This window comes from Lissotriton helveticus, chromosome 1_1, assembly GCF_964261635.1.
Source record: "Lissotriton helveticus chromosome 1_1, aLisHel1.1, whole genome shotgun sequence".
In the NCBI taxonomy this organism is placed as follows: domain Eukaryota; kingdom Metazoa; phylum Chordata; class Amphibia; order Caudata; family Salamandridae; genus Lissotriton; species Lissotriton helveticus.
Window position 1 is genome coordinate 748971262 of NC_136057.1, and position 27357 is coordinate 748998618.

Below are 27357 nucleotides of genomic sequence, written 5' to 3' on the forward strand. Positions count from 1 at the left end.
ATCTCTAACATCCCTGTCTCAATTCCATCTAAGTTTTTCAGGAAGATTAACTCAATTCTTATATCTTTTCTTTGGAGTAAAAAAAAAAACAGGATGTCTTTAGCTAGGCTTATACGCCCCAAGTCAGAAGATGGAGTTAACTTCCCGGATCTCCCAGCATACCACAAGGCGTTTTTGTTGCGACCGGTTTCCTTTTGGTTGCAAGATTCGATGTCTCCCTGCCCCCTCTGGGCTAAGCTCGAACGCCTCTTTCTTTCACCCTTTTCCCTTACTGAATATCTTTCATTCTCACGCAAACCCTCTTCTATTCCCACTCCCATTCACAAATTCACCGCTAAATTACTTCTATCTTCTTCTCCTGCCCCCCCTGTAACCACTGCTGACTTCCTCACCTCTACCATCTGGCATAACACCTCCCTTTTAATTCGCAACAAACCCTTTTACTGGAAGTCGTGGCGGACTAAAGGATTAATATGGGTCTCCCAGTTATTTTCACATTCTTCTTTCATTCCCTTCTCTACACTTCGTACTGACTATGGTATGCCTGCCTCTTTTGTCCATAAATACCTCCTACTTAAAACAGCAGTAATGGCCACCTACAATCGTCTCCTGCTGACCCCTCTCTCTTCTCCTCCTTTACCCACTCCCACTTCATTACTTCATTCCTTTTTGCGCAATACTCTTAAAGCCTCCTCCATTTACAAACATCTTCATATTACAGATATCCTCAGACCCAAATCTAAAGTGGAAGAATGCTGGGAACATGATTTTGCTACTTCCTGGCCCATTCCTTTTTGGGATAAGATTTGGAATAAAATCCGCAAATCTTCTAGAGCAGCGACCCTGACACAATCCTTGTTCTTCATTTACAACAGACTTCTTTTCATGCTATTTGACCTCCATAAGCGCTTTCCAACTACTCCGCACATCTGCTGGTCGTGCTCCTCCCCGCAAGCAACTTTATTTCATATGCTGTTCCTATGCAAACCTATTCATGACTTTTGGTAGCAAGTTTGGGCCCAAATTAATGTTATTTTTCATACACACACTTCCTTTTCATACACTAACATTTTTCTAGGTAGTCAATCTCCTTTTTGGGAGAATATTGATCTTAATACTAAGATTATTGATTTTTGTTAACCGTTGCTTTTCAGCAGATTACAGTCAACTGGAAGAACTTTTTTAATATTTCCTTTAAAGCATGGTGGTATAATGTTTGCCATTATCATAGTTTGGACACTGCTTTTGTTTTTCCTGCTCATATGGCAGCAAAACGTATGGATTTATGGCTTCCTATTACACTTTATCTTAATGCAGGTGCTAAACGTTCATTTCACCCACGTCCCACACAGCAAGAAGTCTTAAAACCTCCTCAAATGTCCTCCTCATTCCATTTTTTCTTCATTATCAGTTATGTGGATTTCCTTTTGTATAATCATATTACTGTAATTACTGTTTCCACTGTATTTAGTTTTTGATGCTCATGATTGGATGTTATTCTTGTTTACACTTTTAATTATGCTCATTGTTTACTGATGTATTTGTATTTTATACTCTTTTCTGAATCACATATTGACACCTTGTTCTTTTCTCCTTTTATCAAATAAAATTCTTTTTGGAACTTAAGAAAACAGTGGCATGGCTTCTACCTGGTTGGTGGAGTGGAATGCATTGAAAACTGTGGTTCAATCGATTCATAGACCTGGTATTACTGTTGCCGTGTAGTATGATAGCAGTGCACTAGAAGGCCTTGATGCTTTCAAGTTCAGTGCATTGGCATTCTGCTACCATTAAATGGGGAGGCGGATGCTACAGCGCTGCAATGCAAGGAAGTGCGTGGGCTGAGGAAACGATCCATTGAGGCTGGATGGGAGTAAACCCTCTCTACTTTTCAGGGGACCTCTGACATTGCTGACAGCTTTACTTGATGTGCGATGATGCGATGTAGTGTTAGCGCAATGCATGTTCTCAGTGTTACTGCGATATTCGCTCTACAGTTCTATCCTAGCGTTGCATGCGTTCTCCCTCTTTTCACCACTTTTGGATGTGCTATACATATTTATGTGCCCCGCTTTGGCCTACCAGTATGATGATGAGATGTTGAGGCTCCTGGTTTCAGTTCTGTTGTATTTGTTATTGCAATCCTTCAATATGTGTTGTACATGGTCTTGTTTATTTGGACTATCCTGCCTGCATTTTTGTTTGTCAAGTTGGCGTCGAGTAGATTGGATGTTAACAGTAAGCCCCACTGAAAACAAGCATTGGCTAAGCCAATTGTTCTCGCGTATGCAAAAGCTAGTGGCAATGCCAATGTGTTTTAGCCATGTCGTGGAGTGCCATGGAGTGTTGTGGAGGGTCATGGTTTGTCATGGAGTGATGTAGAGTGGCGTAGAGTGGCATAGAGTGTAGAGTGGAGGGACGTGGAGTAGAGTGTTGTAGAGTGCTGTGACATAGCGTGGAGTAGAGTATTGTAGGGTGGAGTAGAGTGGAGTAAAGAGTAGTAGAATCTCAAAGAGTGGAGAGCAAAGAGTGGACGGGCATAGAGTGAAGTACAGTGAAGATGCTTACAGTGGAGTGGAGTGAATTGGCATACAGTGGAGTAGAGTGTTGTAGAGTGGCGTAGAGCAGAATGCCATAGACTGCAGTAGAGTGGAGTAGCAGAGAATGGCATGGCATAGAGTGGCGTGTCATGGAGAAGAGTGTCATAGAATTGAGCATCATAGAGTGAAGTGTTGTAGAGTGCAGTGTCATAGAGTGAAAGGTCGTAGAGTGTTGTCGAGTGGCGCAGCGTGGGGGTAGAGTGGCAGGGAGTGGCATAGAGTGGAGTAGAGCAGCGAAGAGTGGCATAGAGTGGTGTAGAGTGGAGTGTCATTGAGTAAAGTATCGTAGAGTGTCATGGAAGGTCGTAGAGTGTTTTGGAGAGTTATAGAGTGGAGGGTCATAGAGTGGAGTTTTGTAGATTGGAGTGGGGTAGAGTGGAGTAGAGTAGTATGGAGTGGCGTAGAGTGAAGTAGGGTGGAGTGGAATATTGTTTCATAGATTGGAGATGAATTTTCAGTGTGTAATCCGGGAAGATCATTACTGTGTTGGAGTCCAGCAGAATGGTTTGTTGGGTGCATGCCATTCTTAAACACCTAGCTGCGTATTTAAGCAGTCGCGGAATAACCAGCCAATGCGGGCCCCCTGGAGGTGTGGGAGCGTCAAAGCCCTGTGTATCTATTCTGCAATGAAGCAGGTGGGTAGTTCGCATCTACACCCAGGATTGAATCAAAGCCATAAAGAATTACTTAGGTTTCTAGCCCTCCAGTCCTTCAGGGACCCCGCCCTTCTCAAGTTATGGTATGTTAGGTTGATTTGTGTGGTGCAACTTCTCCCTGGTGAGAGTATCCAGACACTGAAGTAGGATAGTAGGTTGGGCGGAGCTCTTAGTTGAACAGCCAGGTCTACAGATTCTTGAGGAAGTTGAGTAGTGCTTCTGATGTGTTGAGGGAGTTTATTCCAGGTCTTGACAATGATATAGGAGAAGGAAAATCCTCCTGAGTTGCTTCTGCGGTATAGCTGTCTGATTGGATGGTAGAGTTGAAGTCAGTAGTCGTTTCACTGGGATCTGCACTCCACATCTGCTCTTTTCTCCTGTTGAAGCACCAGATCCCAGAGCTTTTTGAAGTCACTCTTTAGAGCATGAAGTTCATCCTCTTCTGAGGAGATGTGTGTCTCCGCCTTCATCATGTGCTCATTCACTCTTCTTAGGGCTTGTCGAAAGAGTGAGACCTCCACACCTACCTCTTGTATTTGTCCCTCCAATGCCTCCGTGTAGTCCTTTATGGCCTGTAGAATGAATGCCAAGGCTGTGGGGTCTGCCCTACTTGGTAGCTGGTCTCCAGTAATGTTCACTGTTGGGTGGCCATGTCACACAGGCTGTAGTAAAGTGGTCAAACCTCCTTTAGGTGTTACATATTAGCTAGATCATCAAACGTTTGGGCTACCCTCTCAGAATCCAGAGGGGGGGACATGGTGTGGTTGTTCCCCCACAGGAATCCCTCTCTGAGCATTGTCTGGAAACTCACCACCCATATGGGTCTCCATATATCTACCTCCAATTGAGCATGGGGCAATGTCTCTGGGGGAGGCGGCTATATGTTTATCTTCAGTGTACGGGGCCTCTCCCTAAATTCTATCTCCCACCTTGGTACATGGAGCCAAGCCTGTCACTTCTCCCCTGAATCACCCAGCTCACAGCAGATATGCCGCAGAAACATTCCATGCCAGTTGACCACAGCATTTGTCCTATCTGTGGCTGTAGGTGGCTGCTCATTCTCCAGGAGGGGCATGAGCAGCCACCTGCAGCCTCTAAGTCTTGAACCACCTTCCCCTAGGAGACATCTACAGGCTCCCAATCAAGACCCGCTTCATACCCCTGGAAGCATTCCACGAGGGCAGCAGGCTAATGGACTCTTATCTGCCGCACTGTGTGAACCTCTCCTTATGTGTGCTGAGTCTCTTCCAGGCCACAGATCTCCTCCCTCATGGCAGAGAGGCCTTGGATGGCCTTGTGTCCGTTGCCCTCCCCAGCGGCTGCCGGTCCTCCACCTTATGCAAACTGCACATGCCCGGAAGAGGGTCTGAGCCACCTCACCAGTGGCCTCAAGGCATGCCGCTTCTCTGTTCTCAGCAACATGGGTGGACCTGCATCTCAGGATTGGTGCTCACTCGGTCTCGCTCCAGAAGGTCGCAGGCCACACCCAGGCTCTCCAGTCTACTTCCTCGGCCTCAGCAGACAAGCCCTGCGTCTGTCTCTAGCCCCTACGACTGCAGGTCTTCCATGTTGTGTGGCCCATCACTCTCCCACCACCATGGGGAGGCGGCATGAGCAGCCACCAGCAGCTTGAGGGCAAGCTGCTTTACTGTTCCCGGCAACCCAGGTGGACCTGTTCCACTGGCCTACTGCTTATGTGATCTCCCTCCCGCGGATTGCAGGCCACCCCCAGAGTTTCACAGGATCTCTCGGGTCTCCCTTGCTGTCGGCTGATTATGCCACTGCTTTCCGGTCGCCGAGCATGCTGGAGCGGTTGGATGATAGTGGATTTCTGGAGCCACAGTCAAGGACTCAAAAAAGGGCAGCCACCATCTTAGGCCAAGCCCCAGGATCTTGTGCAAATTGTGGCCAAGGATTGAAGACAGATCAGACAATGAGCTTACTTCACCACCTCCCTGCTAGGAAAGCAAATTGGAAGATAAGTTTATATTTTTTATAAACCTCAAAATAATGGTAATTTAATTTAACGAACATCGTGAGTGGACTACATAGTGATGAAAATGTTTACAGCTATCTAATTAGAAACACTCACCATTCCAAATCAGCATTCCATTATTGGTTAAACATTGGATTTTAGAGTTCTTGGCACAGAGAGGTTTGGTCAGCACTTTTTTCCTCATCCTCCCTTAGTGTTTGAGAGGGTTGTTTCCAGAACAGGAAAGCTTGTGGTGCTGAATATTTGAAAAGAAACTGATTAGAAAGAAAAAGACAAACTTTAAATAGAAAACATGCAAATCATCATTGATTTTTTGTCTTAAATACAAGTTCAAAACCAAAGGGGATGATGGACGGAGTGTTGAACATTGCAAGCACTTTGGGCTGGACTGTTCCCATCAGGCACAGGGTCAGATTGATTTGCATATGGCCATGCCTGAACTAGGGTGGCGGAGTTAGCTAAATAATGATGATGGATTAAACCCAGATCAGTTGACTGGGGGTGAGTGCTTGCAATGTTCAACACTCCGTCCTTCATCCCCTTTGGTTTTGCTTTGTCCGCTCTAAGTTGGCAGGCTATGCCCAGATGTGGGTCCCTTGCTCACTTTGCCACTGGATTCATGCTAGCCTGGTTGATGATGGCCGATTAGCCAGAAACCGGTCCCAGGATGCTTGTATCCGGTCCAGTGAAAACATGGCTTGGCAGTTCAGGCTGGACTGTTCCCATGAGGCACAGAGTCAGACTGATTTGCATATGGCCATGTCTGAATTGGGGTGGCGGACTGAGCTAATGAATGATGATGGATTAAACCAAGATCAGTTGACTGGGGGTGAGTGCTTGCAACACTCCGTCCATCATCCCCTTTGGTTTTGCTTAAATACAAGTTCAACAATGTATAAAATGTTTGGAACTATTGCAAAGCTTGCTTTCTTAAGAGGGATATTTACCATGGACATCACTTAGTGTTCACAAGGAGTGATCCCTAGCTTGCCCCATGCGACCAATGCCTTTGCAACCCCTGGAATCAGAGGTAGCAAAATCATTGACATGTTAACAGTGGCAGCACACGCTTATGGGCATTGGTGGTCTGCCATCATTTTTTTGCCATTTTTAGGTCGAGCATAGTGGCAGCACACATACACTGCTTGCTCTACGAGGCACGCTGCATATGGGTATGTTCTTGAAGCGTCTCCCACTCTCCGCCCATATTTGTCATTAGCTTATGTCATTGTTCTTTGTAAATGCGGGCTCCTGATTAGGTAACAGGCTTATTAGTCCCTCCTTAGTACTGTCTCGTCTCCCTTTGTCACATCCCATGAGGACAGGAGCCTTTACTGATGTTGTTACTCGGTCTGTTGTATCTCCATCTGTGAGCACTATTTTCTTGAATGATTTTCACTCATTCCACCCACAATGTGCTTTCCTGATACAGCGCGCACTGCCAGGCGCGATTTCACTTTACATTTCAGCGTCTGGGCAGTTTGCTTTCCTCAACGCTTTATTTGGTAGATACAGCGTGGCGCTGCGCTCACTCATAAAGCACGCTGTTCACAGGAGGCTTTGGAGGCCTGAGGGGGGAGCAGGCAGCTTTGCCAGCAGACACCGGCCAGCTCGGCCAAGCTACTCTCTTCCCCTCACGCTGCCTATGTCTGCTCACACTCTGTGTTACAGCATTACAGCCCGACGTGAGGCTGATCCAGAGCCTACACGCACCCCCCCAACCCTTGACTCCACTCCTCCGAGGCAGACGTTTGATCAGGCGAACTTCGCACAAGGCTGCTGCACGAGGCATTCAACTGACTGCTGATTTCTGTATGCTTTCGCTGTTTTTAGTTTGTTTCAGAAAGAAAAAATGCCAGATTTCAGTGCTTTTCGGACGGCTTGGATCAAGTAGTTGTTCTGGTCAAACAGGGGAAACATGCAATTCCAATGTATTAGGTGTCGCATTTATGCGAGTTTAAGCTATTGGCATTGTAAATGACAATGCTTTTTATTTATGTTTTAAAAACCAAAACATAAATAAAAGGCATTGTCATTTACAATGCCAATAGCTCAAACTCGCATAAATGCGAGGCCTTTTGCATTGGAAATGCTTGTTTACTATACTAATAGTCAGTAATATTCAATGATTCTCTATTAGAGTAATCAGAATTGGAGCACAGTTTACTGGAAGGAGACCTTTGTTGGCCATTCAGGTAAGTAAATAAATGCTTTTGAATGTATGTTGTGTGGATGCTTGTGTGTAAGAGTGTGTTTATGTGAGAAAAAGTTTGTGTATGTGTGAGCCTGTGCTTCTATTTGTATATGTAAGTATATCTATGTGAGTAAATGGGGGTGAGAGTCAGTGACAAATAATGAGTAAGATTGAGTGTCAGTGAGTATGAATGAGTGTGGGTAGGTTAGGAGTGACTGAGCGAGTGAGAATGAATAATAATGAGCGTGAGGGAGTGTTGTGGGTGTGAGTGAGAATGAGTGTGAGTTACAGTGATTGAGTGCAACTGTCAACTAGAATGAGTTGGTAGTGCTGCGTGAAGAAGGCCAAGCATGAGATTTTTTCTTCTGGCATCAATTTCATTAAGATCAAGACGTAAGGCCAAATTACGAGTATGGCGGTCCAAAGGACTGCCATACTCATGGTGGCAGTCCAACCACCGCCACACTGCCGTTCGACCTGCAGTATTTTGAGTGTGGTAGTCGGACCACCACAAGACCACCATCTCTGACACTCCCCTCTTTTCAGCAGGTGTAGGGTCTTCTTCTGTATTTCGTCTCTAATTCAAGGATTACTGGGGTACCGGTGCTGACAGGGGCAGCAATATTCAGGTGGTGCCCTTCATCACCGCAAGCAAATTACAAGTTGCCTGTCCACTGCCCTTTTCATGGCAGTGAGCCCGCCATGAAATGGGTTGCATAGAGGGAACTAAGGGGGTCCCCTGCCACTGTGGGCCCTGGGGAGTATGCAGGGGGACACATGTAGTGCCCCCCTGCATTTTCACCACCAGTTCCTACATGGTGTGATATGTATGCCACACTGTGCAGGAAGGTGCAGTCTGCGCACTGAGGGGGGAGATCTGCCTGCTAGGCAGTCAGACTGACGCAGGACCGCCTTCCAGACCTGGATTGAACTCCTAGTCGCACCCCGGCTATGGCGGTCCTGCAGTAGACAGCACGTTGCCATCCCTGCTGTAAGACCGCCAAAGTTGTAATCAGGCCCAAAGCCATTTGACAGAGTGACTCACTATGGACATTTTGAAAGGAGATGTATGTTATAGCACAGATATGTAAATAGAAACATATGTCATTGTATGTACATTGTGGCTGTAGTTTGTATTATTGAATCCAACCAATACATATATATTTTAAATAACCCTTTTGACTACGAACTTGAGCATGTTCGTTATTTGAATACGTATAAACTGCAGAGATAATTGGTTTCTGTAATCCAAGTACTAAAAAAGAGCCATTGGCACAAAGCAATCAGTATTCTGACCGAGGAAACTCACTTTTAACACATCTCCATGTTTGTGTGAAGGATTACATATCTGTCACAATACTTCTTCAATTGATAACAGAATAGAACCATTTGTCAGGAATGGGGGCCAGGATTATGTCAAGTAACACACACATATAGGCGATTTATTTTCTGGCACACCATCATTTCAATTACAAATCAGACCGAGGTATGTGATGCAGAGGAAGGACAGCGCTGTCTGGAAAACCGCACTTCAGAGAGATTTCTTTTCTTTTCTGGACTATAATTAAGTACAATTAGGAACAAGACAAATAGTTTTAGAGATAATTTTGTGGTTTGTTTTGAGAGGGATTGCAAGGCTAATGAAATGTGTGAAACCCCCATCAACTAATTTACAAACGGTGCAAGATATCTTTCTCATAAATGGTGGTTAGTTGAGTGACTGAATGCGAACTTCGGGGATAGTTGTCTTTATTTTTCAGAGAACCAATTTATTAAAAATCAAAACAAACGATATCACAGAGAGATGAGCGTGCCTTTTTTTAGGGGACAGAAACTTGTAAGGGACTGATTACTGACATAAAAAGGGGAGCTGAATAAGGCGTATCATAGCAGGAGTGCACAGGGAAGTTCAGCAAGAGAACCTACATTTCGAAGAGAACTTCTTTAGAGCTCATCCATCTTTTTTAAAAGGGCGCAGAAAATGTTCCCAGAAAGAAAAAAATAGAAGGAGCGATTGGTCGAGAGAGGGAAAGAGAGAAAGAACGAAGGAGAGCATGTGGGGATGGAAGAGTGAGAGAGAGCGTAAGAGAGGGACAGACAGCGGATGGAGGGAGGGAGATATAGACTGGAGGTTTAAGAGACTGGCAATAGAGAGTGCACACACTGAAACCTGATCACATTTCAACAATTGATTAAAAATACATAATGATGCATTTTAAAGATTATTTCTGTATACATTTGCCTCTGAGTGTCCCTTTTGCTAACTAGCATTTCCATATGTTGCCTGGAATATCATGCAACAACCTCCACGATGTAGTTAGTCTTCACCAAGAGAAACATTCAGTCCTCTGCTCTACACTCGAAAAACAATATCACAATATTCACATCCATCCCATAGCTTTGTCAATAGGAGCTGGATTCTTAGGCCTGCACCAAATCTCAGTAATAATGAGAGACCTACCCATCATGGTATCCAGGCACTGCTCTTTTTCAATGCCTTAGTCAATATTAAGCCCTTGCAATGCACTATGTAACTGTCAACATAAGCACTAACTGATGCCATTGCATGCCCCCTCTTACAGAACAATTAGCAGAAAGTACATTACAGATGAAGCCAGTTGACTAAATCTTCAGTTTGTACACCTAAACTCTGGTCCACTTTACATTTTTCTTACCTTTTGGGCTTCCCAGCAGTAAACCCTGTTTGTTCATCTTTTTTTCTAATAGTAGATGATATGTGCTGTACTTCTGGAAGGCATAAACTCTCATAACACTCATTCCCAGATATATCTTTATGACTCAGACCCAGTGTGTATATCCCTGGGAAAAGAAAATATGTTATCTTACCGTATCACATTGCTGCCTGTTGCACGTATTCCTTACATCAGTGTGATTGTGATTCTCTGAATCTCTTTATCCCAACCACTTTCATCCCCATCCGAGACCTTACAATGACTGCTCTCCATTCCTAACCTAGCAAAATCTGTCCCACTTGGTCCGTCCTGTCATGTACTATCTTAACTATGACTTACTAGTTAGTTTTACTGCGACCTAGAGTGAGTACAGTCCTGTAATGAAAGGGGGGTTTTCAAAATGGTAAGACCCCTCTTCTCTTCAAAGCTGTCAATAAACTATGGGTCAATTTACTTCTTCCCTTTTCCAATATGCACTTCCTGAACCTGCTATAAATTTCACATGTACTGCTTACATCTGAAAATCGACAAACTACAAATTGCCTTCCAGTTCTTCTATTAATTGCATGAAAAATAATGCCATTCCTTGACCTAGCTTATTCTTTCTCTTGTCTTTTTTGGCCTAAACTTCAAGTATTAGCTGAATCATTTACACCCTGAGTGGTTATCGTTCCAGTTCTGTTTTTGCAAAGACGCTATCCCTGATATCTGCTATGTAGTGTTTGCTAGATAATTGCTCTCGTCTACTGTCTGTAGCAACAGCAAACACTTATACTCAAACTGCCTATATTCAAAGCTCTCATCACACTTCTATGTGGGACATTTCCTAAGTACCACTTTTTGTTCTATGCTTTGATTTATCATTTGCCTTGACAGCAGCACCCCATCCTCTGACACTCCCCTCTTTTCAGCAGGTGTAGGGTCTTCTTCTGTATTTCGTCTCTAATTCAAGATGTACATCTTAACTCTTCACATTCTTTACTCATAATAGGCTGAATTCCACCAGTTCTCCATCAGTTAAGAGAGTATCTTATGCCACCTTTGACTGAATATTTCATATGCATTTCATGCAGACCCATGCCTCCTCTCCCTGGTGGCATGTTCCACCCCAGGCATGTTCTAGGCTATTGTAGTCTAGCATGCAGTGCATATTTTACTGATCCGAAAATACATACATAGTGCAATGTCACTTTCTCATGCTGGAGTGTGCCCTCTCATTGCATTGCACCTGGGAACCTCTGCACTCACTGTCACATTGACCACATATTTCTCCTGTGGTCTTCTCCTCACAAAACAACCGTGTTTCTTTCGTCTTGTTTTGTCATTTAGCGGAACTCTCCTTTTGGTCCCTGAAGAGGGGTGGAGAGAAAAACATCTGTCTATTGAAATTATGTTTGCATTGTCAGCATTCCGTCCATCATTTGTTTGCTGTAACACTTTTCACCCTAAGTAGTATGGGTATGCCTAGACGTGGGTCCCTTGCTCACTCTCCCACTGGATTCAAGCTAGCCTGGCTGAAGAAGGGTGACATACCCTGAAACCTATCCCAGGATGATTGTTTCCGGTCCAGGGTTGGCCTGGCCTGGCAGTTCGGTCTGGATTGTTCCCATGGGGCACAGGGTCAAGAATGATTTGCATATGGCTGGGTCCAAACTGGTTTGGCTTAGCGGGCAAAGAAGCGATGGATTTAACCTAGATCTTTTGAATGGGGGAGAATATTTGCATTGTCAGCATTCCATCCATCATTTGTTTGCTGTAACACTATTGAAGTTATTTCCCTCAAAATCCCTGTCTTCAGAACTCTAGATTTCACCTAGTATTAGATGTGATGATGTGCTTGCTGGAAAATCCAACAGAGCTTCCTTGCAACATCCTCTACATGAAGAAGTGAACTGTGGCTCATACCTGGCTCCTTCACATTACTGTGCTTGCCTATGCACACACTATTATTGGTAGCCTGTGGCTGGCGGCAAGCCATATTCACACCCACCCTTCCCCAGAACACCGAACATAGTACATTTAAAATTTCTTACAAAAACATGTTGGTCTTTTAAAACGTTTGCATTTGCAGTTTATGGAGATTAAACAAATAAAGCATTGTAACGGTCCTTTGAGTACGTGATTAGGATAGAGTTTGTTTAGGAGTGTTGCTGGGTCCCATTCTTTTTTTTTGGGAGAGGATGTGGCCTAACGGTTAGGGCGATCAACCTCAAATCTGGGGAACCCGGTTCAAGTTTCAGCAACAACGCTTAACATTCTGTGATTCTGGACAAATCACTTAATCTCCCTGTGCCTAACAAAAAAGTACTTGCATGATTGTTCTGGGGGTACAGAAAAGCTTCTGCTTCAGGGTTAAACCACAGACTTTTTCTTGGTTCTTTCGTCTTTTCTGAATAAATAAAATATCCTTTTTCGTCAAGTGCACCAATCCTCTCATATCAAACCTTAACTCTTTAATTTCACCTCAAATTTGTCTCAGTGACATAGTTCTGGGCACCTTCCTTTTGCAGTTACATTATATTTCTTCTTAAGGTGGCTTTGTGATTCACTAAACTAAAGTGTTGTTGGAATTCTCTTTTCCTTTGCTGATTGTTGAGGATGTTGTTGGCGTCCTGTAAACCCACAACAGGATGTTTTGTGACCCCATCAGTATTTTGAGGGGCAATGGCTTAGATCAGATTTTTTTGTGTAAATGCAATGCTTGCTGAATTTTCCTATTACTACTACACACAATTATTATGTTTTTCTATATTGAGAATTCTGGAATTAAATTTGTCCTGGGACAATTGGATTTCGAGGCTTTCGTGAGGATTAACCTCCAGACAAAAGTGTGTGAGATAGGCTAACACTGGGTACCTTTATGTTTCTCTTAACAGTGATAATTACAAATCTTCTTTCATTATTATTATGTTATGGTATAAGTATTTTCATAGTGCTCTATCACCCCTGAGGGTATCTTGGTGCTTAGCAGGTGAGTGTGGCTATCCTTGATGGGACTTGGTCGAAGAGCCAAGTCTTCAGCTTCTTTCTAAATGCAGGAAGGGATGACGAGGCTCTAATGTGTGGTGGAAGGTCGTTCCACACTTTAGGAGTGATGTATGAGAAGGCTTGACCTCCTGATCTACTTTTCAATATGCATGAACTGTGTGTAAGTGAGAGTACACCTGTGAGGAGGTGCCTGGAGGGTTGGTGGAACTGCACACAGTAGTTCAGGTACACATACATGCCCTTTGTTGTATTGTACTTTCTATATGAGCCAGATTCTTCTGTTATGTCCTTTCTCAATGAAGCTACTTCCTCTTCTGCTGCGTACCTTTACTACTTCCCCCAGCTGATGCACCTATAAATGTTGGTGAATAAGAGCTCCTGCCTTTCTTTGCTTCATCTGACATGGGTTCTTCTTTGTGGCGGTGTTCTATCTTGAGTTCTGTATTGTTCCTCTCTCCCCTTAGGCCATGTTAAGTGCAGGGGTGTGCACATTTTTGTTATTTAAGTGAAGTTTCATTTAAGTTGCAGAGTTTTCAATTTCCCTTTGCCTATTTATATCAGAGATCATTTATTTCTAGAGACTCAGCTCTGAAACTGGGTGTTCCTTATGGGAAACAGTGTTACAATGATACTTTTGCATCCATATAGTGCTTAGTTTTTATTTATATGTGACGGAACATGTTCAAGTCAAAGGGACACTGTAAGAAATTGGAGCAATAGTTAAGGGTAAAGAACCATTATAGTCCCTAAATTAACCTGGGCATAACTCCCTGGTAGCTATGACACAGAGAAGACGGGCTTAACTTAGGGCAATTTGTAAAGTATCTATGCAGAACAAAAAGATTCCAAAGCAGAATTAGAGAAATTTAGTAAAATCCTAAAAACTAAATTACACCAAATGGACATTAATCCAATAAGTGGAGCTGGACATACGAATTTCTGAAGTTTTAAGTAGGAATAGCGCCAAGAAGCATTAAGTGCCAAAAATAGTGAATGGTCTTGGTAAACTGGGACCTAGGTGCAATTTGACGCTGCTGCATTGGTTGGATATACCAATCAGCTTCTATCTGGTTAAATAGTGTACCTTCTGACTTTTGTCCTTTAAGACTCATACCACAGGAGTACACTTCTAAAGTCCCCAGAGGCCAAACAACAGAGTACAGTCCAGGTCCAGTTGCCACTGGTTAGGTTGGCAGTTGCAAGGAAAGACCCTTTGTAGCTTGTTGTGTCTCTGTAGCTTAACAGGAGGTCAAACGTATGATCCTTAGAGTCCAGTTCTTTGTCCTGGGTGCAGGAAAGAGTGGTTCGGTTCTCCCAGGTTAAAGACAGCCGGTTCTTTCCCTTCTGATTGTCCTCAGGTCCAGGAGTGCTCTGAGGTGAGTACTTGGAGGTGGCACATTTATGCTTGGCACAAGTTAGTGGATGGGAATGACTCTATGAAATGCCCTAACTAATAGGCTAAAGGTTTCCAGGGTCACCCCTACACACTTGGGGCATTTTCAAGATGGCAGAAGTCATCAACCACACTAACATGGGCTCAGAAGTTTGTGGTGTGTGTGGGGGGAGATTATTGTGGAAATTCTAGTTTTCTCCCACATCTAATACCAATATCCAGTTTGAAGCAGATACAGGACCCCCCAATAAACCCAGATACAGACATCTGATAGAACAAGTGTTTCCAGCAACCAGACAGTGGTTACCCACAAAATGTTTCGGCATCCTGTTTCCCTTAGTTGAAGTGACTCAAGTGTTGTATGTAGACCCAGCAGACCTGTCATGCATGCAGGCTTTGACACTCAAGCAGGATTTGATAATGTAATGTCAAAAAGAATGCTCACAGTAATTGGAGCCTGCCAGGTTAGGGTGACAAATGTACCAACCTTGCCAGGTGTCCCTTAAAAGTGCCTGTGACATGAGGAGGTCTCTTTGAAGTTAATTAACTTCCTGGGCGCTGCCCACTGGCCATCCTGTCAACGGAAAAAGAACACCTCCCCATGTCTCAGTTATTTGTCCATCACACCTCATCAAAGGGGCTTTTCATTTGACAGGTGGCTGTTTAAGCTCATGCACATGGGCCTTTAGAGGTTTTAGGCAGGAAAGATGTAACTTACTAAAAGTACCTTTCCTTCATAATTATTAAAAAGTTGACTTGAGTATCGAATTGGATTTTTAGTAGCTGGTAAAAAATGGTGTCATTATGTCTTTTTTAGCTAGTCCCATCCATGAGATACACTATTACTATTCAATATTGTATCCCAGTGTGTTTTCAAGGAACAGATAGACTTGCTGCATGGAAAATAGCTGTTGGGTTGTTTCACTGAAACATTTATAACATTCAATCCATACATATCATACTTTTAAATACCATGCACCCTGCTTTATGGGCAATAAGGCTTGACAAGGGGTGACAGATTAGTATTCAAAATTAAGGTTTTGATTTGTCAAAAGGGGTTATTTTAGACAGATTGAACTTCAGCTTTGTATCTGACACATTCAGACTACAATGGGAATATCAACAAATCATGATCTCATTTGCTTGATCCTATCTTATTTTTTTGCCTTATTTCCGGATTTGAATTGGCTGTTCAAACTCATCTCTATGACCCTGTAACCGGCAGCCCGACCCTTCTGTGAACTTCTCTGAAACGGGGACTGCTCTAACTTCAGAGACCCGTTCCCCACACCGAAAACACCTAGAAGAGAAAGAGAAACAATACCTCTGAGGGAAGGGGGACGGACGTCATGCCGAAGGCCAACAACAGTAAAGATGGACTCTATATTGCAGGAATCGAAGGAGGAGGATCCACAAATAAAAAGGGGTAACGCCATGAAAGGGGTAGTTCCTTTCACCCAGAAGATGGCAACTAAAGCAAGGGGAACAGGGAGAGTGGAACAAGTGAGACTGGCAACAACCAACAGGAAAACACCTGTGAAACCTGGAGAGCAGGCAAGCGGATGGCCCAGAAACAAGGAAGAGACCAGGAAGAACCTGGATGAGTGTAGTGCGGACTAGTGGATGCCGCCAGCCGTGGTCTGCCAACCTGCCACAACTTCGGAGAGTTGTGGCTGCACAGGTGAGTAAATCAAGTCTACCGGGCCAACACATCACTCAGGGTCCTTCTTTGAGCTCTTAAGCCTTTTACATTTTGCACAATATTTGTTTCTTTTGTTAAGGTTCTTTTCTCTCGTCCACTCCAGCCTCTCCCCCAAAGGTCTTTTGATATGTGAAGGGGTATTGAGAAGGATCATAATAAAGAGATTTTTTTTGTGAACTGGGAGACATCAATCCGAGACTTTCCCACATATCAAGACTTCATCTGTATAGAAGCTAACCACAGGAAAGCTTATGTAATGAACCCCAAATTATAATCCTACCTTTGTTTGAGGATTTGTTTCCTATCAAAACTTCTCCTTATCCCTCCTTACTGTTGACAGGGGATGGACTTCTTCCTTTGACTGACTAAAAGAATCGATCCTTTTATTACTACTTTCCCATCCTTTCGCCGCTTTTCCCAAGGGTGTTGGTGGCAGCCACTCCCAGATCCTAGGAAGAAGACAAGAGAAGATCAGACCTGAGTTGTCACCAGTGGCCTCCTTGCCATTTAAAGAACTGGCAATAACCCAAAAGAGACTGGAGTTACCCCTTTCTGTTTTTTTCCAAAGTTTACTATTGTGATTATTCAACATCATTATTTTAAAATCAGACAAGCCTCTGAAGCCATATTTCTGCCATATTTCTGCCTGACCCTTCACACCCCTCTGCGTCACCTTGCAACTAGGTTACTAATTCGAATTAGCCTACAATCACTACCAGGATGCCCACTAACTCACTTCTCTCTTTTTCTGCTGATACATTTAACACTATTCTGGGCAGACCAATCTGCTCAACAATTGCTCCCTCCTATTTAACATGTACCTTAGATTGATACCATACCTTATATCCTTCTTCAATCTCAACTGGTATAACTAAGCTGATGACAAGCAAATCATTCTGAAGCTGGAAAGTTTGACAACAGGACAAACCCTCACCCTTCGGCCAAATGGCACAGGAATTAGGAACCCCACCTCCATATTCACCTAACATGAGGAACATCTCAACACTTTCAATCGAGAAACCTATGAAGCTCCAATACACTCCTTTGCATCCTTCCCAAAAGTCACAAAGAAAATCCCTTTCTCACTCTTTCTCAGGCAACGCCCCTTAAATCTGGCATTCTCCCCCATACATATCAGAACTAACCCCTCCTTCACGAGCTTCAAGAGACAATTAAAAGAATTTCTCCTCAACCAACATCTTTATCGCCCCCCCCCGGACAATAGCCACTCTATGTCACCTCGTAATCCCCTAATAAATGACTGTAACCACTGCCGCAAAGCTTCTCACTGATCGGATCATCAACTCCTCAATCAAACTTCTCCACTCTACTCTGGCTGAACTGAACTTTACTACATTATTTGGAATTGAGAACTATCTAGAATCTATGTTTATTAGTGTACTCTGAGTGGTTATAACTTTCTCATGTATGTTGCTGTAAAGTGCTCTAACACTCCTCTGGTCGTGTCAGCGTGATGTAAAACTCCTAAAATTAAAATAAATAAATACCATAAAGTTCACCATGAATTTCAAGCTGTTTCTGATACCACCAGAAAAGCAAGTGGCCAAACAAATCTTGCACATTATGAGATGCCTTTGAGGAATGTACTTATATTGAGGATCACAACAAAAGGCACATGATACTATAGCATTAGTTATTTTCTTCCCTGATGATGCCAATTGGCTCTATCTTGGAGCGCACCTTTTAATACAGCCTAACCTACAGAGAGTGTGAAATGCAGCCACCACAACCACAAGACAACTCTTCAACTTACATATGACTAACCATACCATACCTGGCCTGTTTTCTCTAATCCAGTCACTCCAGGAGCCATAAGGGTTTCATATAAATCAATATGGATAACTCAGGACATTCCATGAGTATGGACCATTCTTCCCTCAACAAAAATTAAGATATATCACCAAACAAGATAATTGCTCTCAAGACCAGCCCCACAAGACTGTGCCTCCATTCAAAGAGTATAACATTGGTGGACCCTTCTTCTCTTTTTCTAGATAGATATCAGTGGCTGAGCCTACTCTTTGCAATACTTCATGCATGGGTACTGCATAATGTTGAAGAATGTCTCCGAACCACACACATCTCAACCAACATCTCGCAAGTACGTCTTACCACAGACCATTGTCTTTCAACCACACATCTCAGAAATGGTGCTTAGGAACCAAGCAAAATTGGAGCCCATTGTGGCCTCCACAGGGTTTAACATGCTATACAAATGCTACAAAACAATACAGATATGGCTCACACTGATTGTATTAAAGATGTATTTCCTTTGGGAATCTGTATATATACTTCCATTAATGAGGTTGCTACTTCTCCTTTCTACAACATGATTAAAAAAAAAATTAGTGACTGAGTGTGTCATCATATTCTTCATAACTTAATTTAACTTTTATATACCTTTGAGCTATCAATTTTCCTCTGATACAGAAGACACATTACTCCACATGTTACTTGGTTCCAGTGGCAAAGTGAGCACAGGACCCATGTGTAGGCATACCTGTCAAACTCCGGGTGGCTGAAGTATACAAAAAAGTAATAGAGGGATGCTTGAATTAATCTCAGCCACTGGTAATTACTCAGGGTTCTATCCCAATCCATGACATTTTGAAAAAAATCCACCTCAGATCTGTATACTTCAGTATGACACCCTGAGTGGGACGTGTATGCCCAAATGTGGATCACTTGTACACTGTGCTGCTGGAACCAAGCTATACTCGAATGATGAACCCTAGTATGGGTGAAACCGGTCTTTATTTGCTTGAGCTCCGGTTCATGGATGACCTAGCTTGGCATGTTGGGCTGGACTTTTCCAATTGGAGCTAGGTCAAGACTGATTTAGATATGGCTGGGTCCAAACTGATGATGTGCAAAATAATGATGGACTGGGATGCAGTCCGAGTAATTACCAGTGGCTAAGTTTAATTTAAGCATTCCACCTATTACTTCTTTGTATACTTCAGTGTGACACCCTAAGATCGGACGTGTATACCCAGACGGCGGTCTTGAGCACACTGTTCATCTAGAACCAAGCTATAGCCAACTGATGAGCCCTAATAAGGGCAAAACCGGTCTTGGGTTGCTTGTGTTCCGCTTCAAAGAGGAACTGACCTGGCAGTTTGGGCTGAACTGCTACTATTTGAGCGGGATCAAGACTGATCTGCATATAGCTGAGTCCAAGCTGACGTGTGATGGTGTGCAAAACAACAATGGACTGGGATGTGGCCCATGAAGCTACCAGTTGCTGAGATTAATTCAAGCATGTGCCCAGTTATCACAAATGACATGACCTAAACAATGTGGTGAATATCAAACATGCCCCTAATCATTTTGTCTTTCATTACTACTGTCAAATGTTTTATGGTACATTGTAGCAAGGGAACTACTGTTACTCTTGGTACACTTACATTGCTTACACTTGTAAATAAATATTGAACTTTTCTCGAGATATATACTGTTTGAAGCGAATTATAAGCGCAACCGTATTATTAACAAACAGAGAAAACCCAAAAATTAATTCTTAGTGAGAAATGAACATACTATTGGTTTATTCTTATAACACATCAATATGCACACTTACCATCGTGACTTATTCAAATAACTACTTATGGATGGAGAAGGGAGGAGGACATTAAAATAATTGTAGTCTGATTCAGAGTTATGTGGTAAAAAAGAACTACTCTGATTTCTGAACGCAGTTCTAAACCCAGATGAGAATGTGCTGGTGAAATGTTATGTTATGTTATGTTATGTTAATAACTTTTATTAGGCGCACAGCTGCCCCAGCGAAGGGGCGTCCTGGCGCCTGATCAAGTGCCATAACACAACAGATCGATGCTGGGAAGAGAGGGGATCAGTCAGTAGTAACAAACAGATGAGTTTTTATGGCGCGTCTGAAAAGAGTCAGGCTGTTCAGGGCACGAATATGGACAGGAAGAGAGTTCCACAATCCTGCCGCCAGAACTCGAAAAGAGCGACCACCCATCCTACTCAGTCTGAACCTGGTCTTAGTCGCCAAATATAAAGATTCCGACCTAAGAGCCCGCGTGGGAGCATAGGGGGAAACAAGACTCACAAGGGCTGGAGGAGAGGAGAGTTTCAAGATCTTGAATGTTAAACAGAGGGCCTTGAATTTAATTCTCTGTCTAACCGGCAGCCAGTGAAGAGAGGTCAAGACTGCGGAGACAGAACAACGTCTCGGAAGGCCAACAATGGCCCGCGCCGCGGCATTCTGCACCCTTTGCAGCCTCGTGGCTTCCGCCTGATTCACTCCAAGCAGCAGCGCACTCCCATAGTCCAGCCGAGAAAGAATGGAGGCTTGGACCACCAGTTGCCGAGTAGGGGGGTCGAAGAATTTGAGGACTGGTCTCATTCCTCGCAGAATACCATAGCAGGTAGCTGCAATCTTCTTTGTGTGGCTGGTGAAGGAGAGTGTAGGATCCAGCCAAACCCCCAAGTTCTTAACTTCGGCAGCTGGGATGGGAGTCACCCCCAGTTCTGGAGGCCACCACTGATCTCCCCAGAGTTCCGCCTGCTTCCCTAGAATCAGGACCTCGGGTTTTTTGGCATTTAACTGTGAACAGTTAATGTGCATCCATTTAGCCACGGCTATGAGTCCTGCACGGAATCTGGGAGCAGTCACCTCAGGGTTCCCACTGAGTGTCATCGCCAGCTGCGTGTCGTCGGCATACTCCTATCATACTATTTTGGTGGTGGGGAACATTCCATCCAGACATCCGAGGTGTTGTCCCTAACTACCCAACTCTAAATCAGCCTGTGAGTGTTGTTCCAAATTTACACACTAATACCTTGTGGATTTATGGAGTAGTTGATGGGATTTACTCCTGCACCCCTTTGTTTAGGATGATTTTAAGTCGAAAGCTTTGCAAGTTGCTTGACAAGATGGAGCTTGAAAAAGGGGACCAGTGCATGGTTAATATGAGAATATAGAAAGGAAAGGAAGGAAGCAAACATCATTGAGTTAGGACAGTTATCCACTCCCTCTTTTTGGGAGTGAGAGAATACCTACATCAACAAGTATCCCCTCATACTCTGTGCTGCGCCCATCAGATAAACGTGTGTCAATTTCAAAGTTTTTGCTAAGGTATTTTCCTCATTTATGAATAATAGCAGGAGTTGTACTTCTGCTTGGTTACGAGAAAGAATTCTTTAGATTATTTTAATTCGTCAACAAAAATGTAAAACATTTCTATTAAATGGCTCACTTACACCTGTTTTGTGCCGTTTAATTAAGTGTGCCACCTTCTGGTATTGATGGCTCTAATTACAATCCAAGCCAAGACACCTGCTTCCACGGATTGTCTGCCTTAACTGTTTTGACAAAAAAGAGTTACTATATAATCACAAAAGCCTTATTTAGAAAATTGTCCTTGTATGACCTGCTCGAGGAAAAAATGGTTTAAGACAGGAGTTTCTCCATAACCAAAACCATCATTAAACTGCAGGGCTGACAGGAGCAAATGTGAAGACTGTATTCATGATGACAGACTCCTGCCTAATGAGTGAGAATACAGGTCACATTACCACCTCATCCATTGATTCTTCTGACATTCAGTGTTTCTCTTTCTTTCAAATGTCATCAGATGCAAATGTGACTTCACGCATTCATATGAAAGAAGAGCCATAAATTCCTACTTGTACAGTTTCGAAGAATAATATGCAAACTTTAAATTCATCATTTTAAATTGGTGATCCTCGACCTCCCCCTGACCTGTTCCATTTGAATATTTATATTTTTTAATGCATATAATTGTTTTACGCTTCTCGCACCCTTCCTATCGTTTGAACCGCAGCTATTGTTACATGGGGTGAAGCAGAAGTCACAGAACTACAGCTTGGGTTGCCTATGATTGTGAGATTACCTTTTATGTTTAAAACCAGATTTCAGGATATCTTCACGAAATTAGATGATATGCTGCATGTACGATATTGGAACATTTGTTGAAGGGGCGAGAACCTAGGGGCATATTATCAAGGGGGTTTATCTCCGCTTTTTTGGCTTTAAAAGCCAAGAAAGCGGAGATAAAATTATCTTCCTATTACCTAGCTGTCGCTAACACCAGTTAGCGACAGCTAGTAGGAGATAGCGACCATCTTGGGCCCCGCTTTGCATGTCAGTGAAATTTATCACTAAGGACATGCAAAGTGGGCGTGCCAAGATGTTAGCGACTGGAAACAGTCGCTAACATCGCTATCTCCTGTTACCAACTTTTGGAGATATTCGCGCTAAGCGCGAATATCTCCAAAAGCTAACACCTGCAGTTCTTAGCCATGTTATCCAATGGTAGGTGGATAACATGGCTAAGAGCATTAGCTCGGTAATGCATGAATATCGCTGACTTTTCAGCGATATTCCTGCATTTCGGGCGATTTTTATTGCTTAGGAGATAAACCTTGATTATAGCAAGGTTCCTAAGCGATAAAAATCGCCGCAGCTCGGCGATAAAAATATTGCCGCTAAGCCAACATAGCGATAATTATCGCTAGTTGTTGGTAATATGCCCCCTACTTCTAAGAATTGAGCATCCCAAGGGAGTTTGGGAAGTGTGATAGGGGTTGCTGGACTCTCGTTAACGATTTATTATCCCTGCACTGTTTCCCTTTGCACAAGCGCCATATAGCGCTGACTGCCACGCTCCCATGACGGGCTACAAAATACACTCTGCAGCGCGTCCGCAAAGCCCGATTGGAGGCAGATTTCGAGCAGGTACCGTCAGTTTGTTTTATTTCCTTGTAAGCAGGAGGCAGTGGCGGCTGGCATCTATGGAGAGGGCCACGGGAAAATAACATTAAAAATCATAAAAATAACACTTACCTGGGGACTCATCGCAACTGCAAAACAACCCCCAGCAAACCCCCTTTACAAATCATGGCACTGCTCCCTGCAGGAGAGCGGCGCCCTGATTGCTGATTGGAGGGAGCGTCCTGTCTTGATTATCCAGAGCACAGTGGAGGCCTGTTCTTACTCCCAACCCAGCTGTCTTAAGACATCTGGGTTGAGAGGTTTAAAGTGTGCATGTCTGGTTGGCCATTGCAAGACGGCCGGCCAAAAAGACATGCACACTTTAAACAGTGCAAAGGCAGCCCACATTGAATTACCATTTTATTTTTCATCTCAGGGGGATTTAAGTGGGGTGACACTCTCTGCTCCAACATAGGAGCTGCCCCTTCATGAGCATGCTCTTAACAGGAGGTGCCTGGCGGTTATCATTAGGCCTGAGGCCTGTCTGAAAGTTTTTCGTTTTTTTTACATGTTTTTAGTCTTTCTAACATTTCATTTAGTTTCTATTGATTTACCAGTATTTTTGCTTCCCAGGAGAGCTTGGGAGGTATAATAGGGGTTGCCCGATGCTTGTTAACTGCTTATTTTCCTTACAGTGTTTCCCTCTGCACAAGCACCATATAGCGCTGGCAAGCCCCTCATGCCAGGCTACAAAAAGCACTCTCCAGTGTGTCCGTGCACTGGGCATACCATTGGCGCACCAAAGACGCGCCAAAGGCAAACCTGTTTGCGCCCGTCTGCACTCAGACACACTGCCAGTTTCACCCTCAACCCAGAAAAACAATTTTGTACTCAAGGAACAAACTTCTTGGTCTAAACTCCTCAGGCAAATGCTGAACCGGCCCAGCACTGAGCTGCACCAGCGATGTGGTCCCGCAGAGCTGTCCCAAGTGCAATCTTTCCTTGAAAAATGATGAGGGTAGAACAATGCAGCCTTCCTGGCTTCTCGCTTCTACTGTAACAGACAAATCACAGATTTGGCACTGCATGTTAATTAACACTTGTTCACTCATAAAAAAACAAATGCAAGTTCGCTGAATTCCTAGAAGCCCACACACTAGCCGTAGTCTTTGTTACAGAAATATGGGCTGATGCTTCATCTGGCCTAGACTTGGTGCCCATAGTTCCGGATGGCTTCTCCAATGCCAGGCAGGACCGTCAGAGGAAAATAAGCAGGGGTTTAGCAGTTATACAGAGCATTCTCTTGAAAAATTTAACTTAGTCAAAACTACTCCTTTAATGAGCTCCTCATTTACAGCCCCATACCCCTGGCCCCAGAGCAAGCTTTACACAGGCTTTTAGCCAACTCTTGAAATCCAAGCTGAACTTTCAAGACTACTTCAAGACTACTACTTTTTTGCAGATTTTAACTTTCATTTGGACAATACAGTAGACAAAGATTAAAATGATTTTATTGACTTAATGAGTAGCTTAGGCCTTGAACAGATTATTAAGGGTACTACCCATACGGCAGAGCACCTGCTTGATCTTTACGGACAAACCTTTTTTACAACCCATCAGGTCGCTCCAACTCTCCTGGTCTGATCTTTTGGTCGTCATGTTTAACCTGACACTACCTAACACATCTTGTATGCCAAGCAAATCTTTATAGAATAACCCACAATGCCACTGGCATACCACTGATGCTGTTGGAGGTGGAGGCAGAATTAAGCTACTTCTGAGAAAGAAATTTACAGAAAAATTATTACAAAATATAAAGAGCTGATCTTTAATGTGAAGACCAGTTATTTTGCATGGATAACAAAGTCTAGACGATATTGTAAAAAGCTAGAGAGGAAATGGCGACTTGACTATTCCCCTACCAGCAAATCGGCGTATAGGGACGCTATAAAAACCTATAAATATTAAATCAAAGCCTCTCAAGCAGTTTTCTATAAAGAAAAAATCAAGGCAGCTTCTTTGTCCACCAAGGAAATCTATCGAATTGCCAAAACTTTCCTCAAACTTCCCCACAAACCTCCCAACCTGATCGATGCTCAAACTCGATGCAATATTCTGGCAGATTCCTTTTCCCAGAAAATACAAAAAATATATACCTCCTTTCCCATCACTCAGCCGGATCCAGCCCTGGCCACTACCATAGAGTCAGGACCTGGACCCTCAGCCACTCTGGATATCCTCCCCCGTCTTGATCCCACCACGTTAGACTTAATCATCCACCAAATAAAATCTGGTTCCCCATCTACCCGGCACCCCCAAGTGCCTTGCTGCCTGTCATAGGAAACATTCTTCCTACTACTCTCGACCTGCTCAATGCCTCCATCTCCTCTGTCATTGTTACCCCCCTGGAAGCGTGCCATGGTCAAGGCTCAACTAAAACAGCCTAAACTTGACCATGACAATCCTAGCAACTATCTACCGATCTCCCTGCTACCATGGCTGGGCAAGATTCCGGAGAAGCATGTCAACTCGGTACTGGTGGAGTTTCTGGAAAGTAACCACCTACTTGATATCTCCCAAACTGGTTTCCATCCCCAGCATGGAACTGAAACCTCCCTCCTCACAGTAACCGAGAATGCCAGGAAAATCAATGATCTAGGAGGTTCTGCCGCAATTATTCGCCTCGAACCAAGTGCCGCAGTCGACACTGTAAACTACGACATACTGATCCACCAATTTATGAACTAAGGAGTGTCAGGAAATGCCATCACCTGGCTTAGGTAATTTCTAGCTGACCGCTCCTTTCAGGTTTTTGAGGGCAACATTGCCTCCACCAGTCTGCCTCCCAGCTGTGGCGTGCCTCAGGGCTCCTCCCTGAGTCCCACACTGTTCAATATATATATATATGAGCCCCCTAGCTGAGATTGTCCATCCTTTTGGCATAAAAATTATCACTTATGCCGACAACACTCAGCTAGTGGTGGCCCTCAATCAGCCTAACATCTCTCCAACCAACTTAAGTAGCTGTCTAGAGGAGGTGGCCAATTGGATGGCACTTTCCTGTCTAAAATTGAACGGGGACTAAACTGAGCTCATGCTATTAGGAAATACTACCTCATTTAATGCGAATCTACAGTGGCCCACTTGCCTCGGCCCACTCCAGCCCCAAAAATTACAATTAAAAGCCTAGGCATCTGGCTGGACTACTCTCTTAATTTTAACCATCAAGCAGCAAAACTTTCAGCCACCTGTTATGGCCTGCTCAGGCTATTATGAAAAATCCTTTCCCTGCTCCCATTTCAGGCAACACAAATAATGGTCCAGGGCCTCATCCTGTCTCGCCTGGACTATGGGAATGCCCTCTACTTAGGGGTCCTTCAATCTACTACCCGTAAACTTCAGATTATTCAAAACTGTGCAGCCCGCACACTTCTTCAGATCCCCCGCCGTCAGTCAAGCTATCCAGGACTCAAGAGCCTACACTGGCTCCCGGTCAGGGAAATAATTACATTTAAGGCTCTGTGCATTACCCGCAGGGCTTTCTGGAAGACTGGCCCGGCCATCAGCCAATCGCTGATCACTCCCTACCAACCAATGCGAATCTACAGTGGCCCACTTGCCTCAGCCCAGTCCAGCCCCAAAAATTACAATTAAAAGCCTAGGCATCTGGCTGGACTACTCTCTTAATTTTAACCATCAATCAGCAAATCTTTCAGCCACCTGTTATGGCCTGCTCAGGCTATTATGAAAAATCCTTTCCCTGCTCCCATTTCAGGCAACACAAATAAGGGTCCAGGGCCTCATCCTGTCTCGCCTGGACTATGGGAATGCCCTCTACTTAGGGGTCCTTCAATCTACTACCCGTAAACTTCAGATTATTCAAAACTGTGCAGCCCGCACACTTCTTCAGATCCCCCGCCGTCAGTCAAGCTATCCAGGACTCAAGAGCCTACACTGGCTCCCGGTCAGGGAAATAATTACATTTAAGGCTCTGTGCATTACCCGCAGGGCTTTCTGGAAGACTGGCCCGGCCATCAGCCAATCGCTGATCACTCCCTACCAACCAATGCGAATCTACAGTGGCCCACTTGCCTCAGCCCAGTCCAGCCCCAAAAATTACAATTAAAAGCCTAGGCATCTGGCTGGACTACTCTCTTAATTTTAACCATCAAGCAGCAAATCTTTCAGCCACCTGTTATGGCCTGCTCAGGCTATTACGAAAAATCCTTTCCCTGCTCCCATTTCAGGCAACACAAATAATGGTCCAGGGCCTCATCCTGTCTCTCCTGGACTATGGGAATGCCCTCTACTTAGGGGTCCCTCAATCTACTACCCGTAAACGTCAGATTATTCAAAACTGTGCAGCCCGCACACTTCTTCAGATCCCCCGCCGTCAGTCAAGCTATCCAGC